Source organism: Gossypium arboreum, chromosome 1 (assembly GCF_025698485.1).
Source record: "Gossypium arboreum isolate Shixiya-1 chromosome 1, ASM2569848v2, whole genome shotgun sequence".
NCBI lineage: Eukaryota > Viridiplantae > Streptophyta > Magnoliopsida > Malvales > Malvaceae > Gossypium > Gossypium arboreum.
The window spans coordinates 110050078-110058728 of NC_069070.1; positions in this window are offsets into that span (position 1 = coordinate 110050078).

The following is an 8651-nucleotide window of genomic DNA, read 5'->3' on the forward strand; positions in this document are numbered from 1 at the left end:
ATTTCTTAACCTAAAATTTTTAATTCTAATTATTTTAATATATTATTTAACTATTCTTAATTATTTAATTATCTAACCTAATTATAATTTCTGATTCACTAACCCCCAATTATACTAACTTGATTTTCGAGATGTGATACTTTTCCCAAAAAAATACGTATATTTTGAGCGAGATGGATCCTAGACGTTCTCGACTTTCAATCAAATGACCTTATCTGTCATTCTCGTACCATGAATCGCTTCAAGTGTGAACTCGAACAATTTCGAATCAAACACAAAACTATAAATAATTGTCATACTTTCCGTAGAAAATAAATCTCTCTTATAGAAACTGATAAAATTGTTATTCCCAGAAAATAGAATTTATACTTAGAAATAAATTCTTATTATTTTCGGGTCGAATAAACAACATTTCAAAGTTGTATATATCTTGTTGTATGTTTTTGCCCTACCGGTGCCAACTATTTATAGGGAGACGAAGTGAAACCTAGTTAAATTAGTAGAATACAAATAATACTTATTTAATAGAAAAACTGATCTCCTAATTGAACTAGGAAAGATGGGCGACTAACCTTAATTAACAATACTAGGGTTGCCGCCCCTCATACTTAATATGAGGAGTTTGAGGCCTTTTCTGTATCGAGTCCAATTATATATATGTTTCCTAGACAATAACCAAACATTTTATAATTTAATCCAACCCTAAACATGTTTTTCTATTTTCTAAAATAAATATTATTTATTAATTTAAATAAATTAATTTTCCAATTAAATAATTTTCTCAACCCAATTCTAATTTTGTTTAAGTGATGAAAACTTTACCGTAAAAGAATCTATAAGAAAAATATATTTAATTTCTATATTCAACGGATTCACCATGGCCAATTAGTTTAATTCCATTTTGAAGTTCAATTATTTAATTAAATAATAATTTAAATAACTTAAATTAATTCTCAAGTCATTTCCATACTTAGTGAAAACCATATTCATTTTGAATGTAATGCATTTCTCTAACTTTATCATTTTTTTATATTTTTGTTCATTTGATTTAACATGCAATTCATTTATGGTTTTAGCGAGCTAACAGATGGACCGAGTGGACACATGTAAGTAGAGCTCAAATGATTTATAATCAAGTTCCAACTGTAATGCCCCAATTTTCGGGAATTCTGTGAATGTTGGCATAGGTTTAATTATGTTAATAGGCCTCTAGAAGGCCCAAGCTTAAGATAGAACCCGACAATTTTAGTTATTTGTTCCATAAGAAAAAGGGGGTGAAATTATGAAATAGAACCTATGTGAAAATGTTTGAAAATGCTATAGGCTAAATTGAAGTGGCCAAATAAATAGGAGTGCAAAATAGGAGGATTTGCATGACAAACCTCCCATTTTACATGAAGTGGCCAGCCATCATGTTGTTGTAGACAAAATGTGCACTTGATATCCATAATTTATGGTACAAATTGATACAAATTGATAATAGGTTAGGTAAATGTTCCATGATAATGGGTTAGGTAAATGTTTCATGATAATGGGTTAGGTAAATGTTCCATGATGGGAATTTCATGTCTTTTGTATTAAAGAATTAAATGGATGAAATATGAAATTTTATTAAAAGAAAAAGGGGTGAAAAGAACAAAGTTTTGTCCATCTTTGTTCATCATAGCCTAAGATTAGAGAAGAGAAAGGAGAGGAGAAAGCTCTTGAATGTTCGGTCACTTGGGGAAGAAAATTGAAGGTAAGTTCATAGTAGTTTGCTTCTATTTTGATGTTCATGAGTTCTTCTTGATTCTACCTTAACTCTTGAAGCATATTTTGGTTTTTAGTTGTGTTGTGAGCATTTAGTAATGAATTAAAATGAAGGAAATGGTTGTTGTTTCATGTTCTTTTGATGAAAAATGGAAGATAGGTGAAGTTGAGCCAAACAAATGAGCATGCATGTGCCTTAGATGCTAAGGGGAAAAATCGGCTAACATGTTGTGCTTTAAAATGATGAAATGGAGATTATACTTAATTAAAATCATAGATATGTGATGATTGATTGGTGATATACATGTTTAAATAACATGCATGCAAGTTATGTGTGAAAGAGTGAATTTGGTAATAAATCTGCTTGGGACAGCAGCAGTAACGTGACTTTGGAAAATCACCATAAATTGTGGGAGATGAATTAGAAGCTGAATAAATTATGTAATTAAAGCTTATTGAGTCTAGTTTCTAATGAAATAAACAAGAACATATTTTGAATTCTGTACAATTAGAAATTTTATTCGTAATGAAGAGTGGTCAGATTAGTCAAACAGTGAAACATGGGAAAATTTGAGAAAAATCTGGTATTGATTGGATAAACCAAAAATTCTGAAAATTTTATGGATAGAAGATATATGAGTCTATTTTCAGGGAAAATTAACGGAACTTGATTTGGAGTTTCATAGCTCCAGTTATAAATAATTTAGTGACTGTTGTTCAGGAAGACAGCTTGCAGTGAAATTATGATTATGTGGTAAACATTGACAAAAATTTGTTAATGAGTTGCTTATTGATTTCTTATAAGCTTACTATGATCTGTAGGTGTGGTTGGCCGAATATTGTAAGGGGTTAATACGTAGTTTGTATTTGAATAGTTAGATTAACGTGTTAGTAATCCAATTGTAGGCGGTTCGTGTGTGGATCTCGTCAAGATATCGTCGCAAAGCAGTGTGTAACTAACACCCTCTTTCTTAGTCCGGATCGGCAAAAGTCGAAAAGCGAAATGCGAAAACCGGTATTTTGTAGATTTGCGAGTGTGCGAATGCTCGTGAGGTAAATCAATTAATGTTTTTGGTAAGCTGCAATGTTTGGACTACAAAGTGCATGATTTCTGTGCCTTTGATATTTTTGGGCTTAATGGGCCAAAATTGGAATGATGGGCCAACGGGCCCAATTGATAAGAACCCCGGTAGTGATTCTGTTTAATGCGTGAAAAGTAGGAATATGCATGAAAAACCCTAAAATAGATAAATTATTGAAATACCTTTAAAAGTGGAAAATTTACAGTTTTACCCCTAGTAGATAAATTACCGAAATATCCCTAGGGTTAAATTAACCTAAATGCATGTTTGACTGTTGTTATTTACTGCATGCCATGTTGTTATTATCTGAATCATGGGATTGAGATATTGACGGAGGAAGTACTGAAAGTGGCTTGTCCACGTACTGGAGGCTTTGCCTCGATTTATTGATAGCCGAGCAAAGCAAGGTTGCAAGCTGTGGAGTGTTGAAATTTGGGTGGGTTGAGCTATCCCACATGGAGTGTATGGCTGGTACGGGTGGAGTGTAGCGGTTGGTGGGTTGAGTAGTCTCCCAAATGGGCTTGCATATGTTATTGATGTTGCATGTATTTTGAAATGGGCCTATGGGCCATCATGTTATCTGAATAAGGGCTAAGGCCCGTTTATTGTAATCAAAAGGCTCGCCGCACTCATATTACTGAATGGGCTTAGGCCTAATAGGCTTGAGTGACTTGGGCTTTGAATGGGTTTTCCTTGCACATCGAGTTTCCCCAAACTCACCCTTTTATTTTCATCCACGCAGAAATCCCCAACCATAGTGGGCTTGGAGCTATGAGGGAATTCGGAGTGGCCACCGCTCGAAAGTTTGATTTTCTTCTGGTGAACTAGACATCCTTTTATTTACGTTTGAAGTTTTAGGTTTTTAAATGTAATAAGGCCGCTTAATTAATTTTAATGGTTTTAATATGTATTACTAAGATAAGTATTACTTATTTTAACTGTTGAAATTGGATAGCTTTAGGGCGCGTTTTTAAAAACAACAGTTGATTTCAAAATAACACGACAACAAGCAAAGCTTCCGCAATGAAAGTATTTTCCAAAATTAATCACTTTTCCTAAAAATGACTTAATCAAATCGGTTTCCTAGAAATATCCATGACGTTAAGGTGTGGCAATGGCGATATGCATGTCTAGGATTGGATCCGGAAGGAGCTTGGTACTTAAGCAGTTCGATGGACTCACCACCTCTTTTTCGGTTTCCTACCTGGTGCACAGCTTCCATTCACTTTAACCTATAATGAAATCTATCTTTTAAAACACTAAGTAGGTTTTTCTGGATCAACAATATAAAATGTTTTGAACGCTTCGATGTGGCATATCGGGTCCGACCATAACGTCTGGGCCGAGTTCGGGGTGCTACATTTAGTGGTATCAGAGCCTAGGTTGTAACAACTCGGCTGTGGAATGGGTTTACAAAAACAAAGATTTTCAAAAAAAAATTATAAAGATTACGAAAAATGCGATTTTTAAAATTTAGATCTTTAGAAGGTAGCATTCTGAATCTCCGGCTCAAGTCTGTAAGTATTACTCTGAACTCTTCTGAATATTTTTCTGAATTATTTGTATGTACTGAAATCCTGCTAGGATACTCTAGATAGGGTGATCTGAAACCATAGGAAAATCGATAAGAGATGAAATCGTAGCTAGACTTGATTCTGCGAAAACAAACTTTGAATTACTGTCTGATTCATAAAACATCTGTAATAAACACTGGAATATTGAATTAATGCATAAAAATTCGTAATCAAGATAAATCGGTATAAGTACGAGAGCTACTCAGGGAAGAGACCGTGGTCGAGGCCGAGGTAGTACTCAAGCTGGATCTTCGTCTTCTGAACACATACCCACTAGAGTAGTACGACCACCACCGGCGAATGAGAATGGGCCGTATGATCGGGCTGCCGAGTATGATGCCCTGTCATAGGCAATGCTTCGTATTCTGGAAAGGGTTGCCGGGGCAAGTACGGGCAATAGAGTTTGGGGATCTATTTTTGAACGACTTCGGGCTAACGGAGCGGAGATCTTTAGGGGCGTATCTGGTATAGCCCCGAATGTGGCGGAATATTGGTTAGAGGCCACAGAACGGATTATAGACAACTTGGACTGCTCTGAGGAGATTGTGAGTGGGGTATCTGTACTAAGTCATTTGAGTCACTCGGTTAGGGTAGACAAACTGTATAGAGATGTACCCTTAGAAACTCAAGGTAGGATTTTCCCTAGAGATCTGATGGAGTTACCGTTCGGAGAGTTTGATCTCATTTTCGGAATGGACTGGCTTGTTAAGCATAAAGCGACTCTGGATTGTGCTACTAAACGAATGGTGTTAAGGACCACAAAGGATGAGGAGGTTATGGTGATAGGTGAGCGAAGGGATTATTTGTCCAATGTGGTGTCGGCATTAAGAGCCGAAAAGTGGATTCGGAAAGGTTGTGAGGTCTATTTGGCATTTGTAAGTCAGTCAGAAGAGGAGGGACTGACAGTGGATAAGGTTAGGACTGTAAAGGAGTTCCAAGATGTTTTTCTGGAGGAGCTTCCAGGATTGCCTCCGAACCGAAAAGTGGAGTTTGGAATCGACTTATTGCCTGGAACGGCACCAGTGTCTATCGCACCATATAGAATGGCACCGAAGGAGTTAGTGGAGTTAAAGGCTCAAATTCAAGAGTTGTTGGATAGGGGCTTCATTAGGCCAAGCGTGTCTCCATAGGGAGCACCAGTGCTATTCGTGAAAAAGAAGGATGGTACGATGCGGATGTGCATTGATTATCACCAGTTGAACAAACTGACGATTAAAAATAAGTATCCACTGCCAAGGATTGATGATTTATTTGACCAACTTAGAGGAGCTTCGGTATTTTCCAAGATTGACCTTCGATCTGGATACCATCAGTTAAGGGTAAAGGAAGTGGATATCCATAAGACAGCATTCAGGACTCGGTATGGTCATTACGAGTTTCTGGTTATGCCATTTGGATTGACGAACGCTCTTGCAGCATTTATGGATCTGATGAATCGCGTGTTCCAACCATTTTTAGATCATTTCGTAGTCGTCTTTATTGATGATATCCTGGTATATTCTGAAACTGAAGCGAAACATGATGAGCATTTCCATATAGTGCTGCGACTGTTAAGGGAGAAGGAACTCTTTGCGAAGTTCAGCAAGTGTGAATTTTGGTTGAGGGAGGTAACCTTCTTAGGACATGTGGTCTCTGCCGAAGGGATTAAGGTGGAGCCTCGAAAGATTGAAGCAATTTTGGAGTGGAAGCCACATAGGACGGTGTCGGAAATTCGAAGTTTCCTAGGGTTGGCAGGATACTACAGAAGGTTTGTGGAAGGTTTTTCTGTGATGGCAGCACCTCTGACAAAACTTACAAGGAAAGGGGTACCGTTTGTATGGACTGAGACCCAGCAGGAAGCTTTTGAGAAGTTGAAGAAAGTTCTGACTGAAGCACCTGTGTTAATTTAGCCAGAGTCTGGGAATGATTTTACTGTGTACAGTGACGCATCACACGTGGGTTTGGGCTGCGTGTTAATGCAAGAGGGTATGGTGGTTACATATGCATCACGATAGCTTAAGCCTCATGAGGGAAACTATTTTACTCATGATTTAGAGTTGGCAGCAGTGATATTTGCACTTAAGATTTGGAGACATTACTTGTACGGAGAAAGGTGTATTATATACACTGACCATAAGAGTCTTAAATATTTGTTGACTCAGAAGGAGCTGAACCTTAGGCAAAGGAGATGGATTGAGTTGCTTAACGATTATGACTGTTCGATCAAGTATCACCCAGGCAAGGCTAATGTGGTAGCCGATGCTCTAAGTCGTAGAACTGTATCTGATCTGAGAGCAATGTTTGCTCGTCTGAGTCTGTATGATGATGGAAGTCTGTTGGCTGAGTTGCAAGTGAGGCCAACCTGGGTGGATTAGATTAAGGAAAAGTAGTTGAACGATGAGTCTTTGGTCGCTCGTTTTCAACAAGTTAAGGAAGGGGAAACTTCTGAGTTCGGTTTAAATGGTGATGGAGTTCTGTGTTTCCGAGGAAGAATTTGTGTTCCGAGGGACTCTGATTTGAGGCAGACAATATTGAAGGAAGCTCATGGAGGACTTTGTGCCATGCACCCTGGAGGGAACAAGTTGTATCACGACTTATGAGAATTGTCTTGGTGGCACGGACTTAAAGCGAAGTAATGTGAGTTTGTAGGGAAATGTCTGACATGCTAGCAAGTGAAAGCTGAGCATCAATTACCCTCTGGACTGTTACAGTCAGTAAAGATACCACTTTGGAAGTGGGAGAGTGTAACCATGGACTTTGTGAGTGGGCTGCCCTTGACACCATCAAAGAAAGACTCAGTGTGGGTGATTGTGGATAGGTTGACCAAATCGACCCATTTTATACCTATTCGTACTGACTTTTCACTTCAAAAGTTAGCCAAGTTGTATGTGGTGGAGATTGTGCAACTTCATAGAGTCCCAGTTTCAATTATTTCTGATCGGGATCCCAGATTTACATATCGGTTTTGGCAAAGGTTGCATGAGGTGTTGGGGACGCGATTGAATTTTAGTATGGCTTTCCATCCCTAGACTGATGGTCAATCGGAAAGGGTTATTCAGATTTTAGAGGACATGTTGAGGGGATGCGTGATTGACTTTCGAGGTAGTTGGGAGGATTACTTGCCATTGGCAGAATTTGCGTACAATAACAATTACCAGGCGAGTATTCGAATGGCACCGTTTGAAGCACTGTATGGACAAAAGTGTCGTACACCTAGTTGTTGGACCGAACTAGGAGAGCGACAAGTTCTTGGACCAGAGTTGGTAGCTGATACTGAGGATAAGGTCAGAATAATTAGGGACTGGTTAAAAGAAGTATCTGATAAGCAAAAGTCGTATGCAGATTTGAAGCGTAAGGAGATTGAGTACTCAGTAAGTGATATGGTCTTCTTAAAGGTTTCTCCTTGGAAGAAGATATTAAGGTTCGAAGAAGGGCAAGTTGAGTCCGCGGTTCATTGGGCCTTATCGGGTTTTGAAGCGAGTAGGCCCGATGGCTTATCGATTGGAATTGCCTCAGAGTTAGACAGGATTCACGATGTTTTTCACATCTCCATGTTAAGGCGTTATCGTGCTGACCCTGCTCATGTCCTGCCAGTTGCAGAAATTGAAGTTCACACTGATTTGACCTTTGAGGAGGAGCCTATGCAAATTTTGGCTCGAGATGTTAAGGTTCTCAGAAGGAAATCTGTCCCGTTAGTGAAAGTACTTTGGCGTAATCATGGAAGGGAAGAAGCTACTTGGGAATCAGAAGAGACTATGCGTCAACAATACCCTCAACTAGTTGGATCAGGTAAATTTCGAGGACGAAATTTCTTTAAGGAGGGTAGAGTTGTAACGCCCCAATTTTCGGGAATTCTGTGAATGTTGGCATAGGTTTAATTATGTTAGTGGGCCTCTAGAAGGCCCAAGCTTAAGATAGAACCCGGCAATTTTAGTTAATTTTTGTTCCATAAGAAAAAGGGGTGAAATTATGAAATAGAACCTATGTGAAAATGTTTGAAAATGCTATAGGCTAAATTGAAGTGGCCAAATAAATAGGAGTGCAAAATAGGAGGATTTGCATGACAAACCTCCCATTTTACATGAAGTGGCCAGCCATCATGTTGTTGTAGACAAAATGTGCACTTGATATCCATAATTTATGGTACAAATTGATACAAATTGATAATAGGTTAGGTAAATGTTCCATGATAATGGGTTAGGTAAATGTTTCATGATAATGGGTTAGGTAAATGTTCCATGATGGGAATTTCATGTCTTTTGTATTA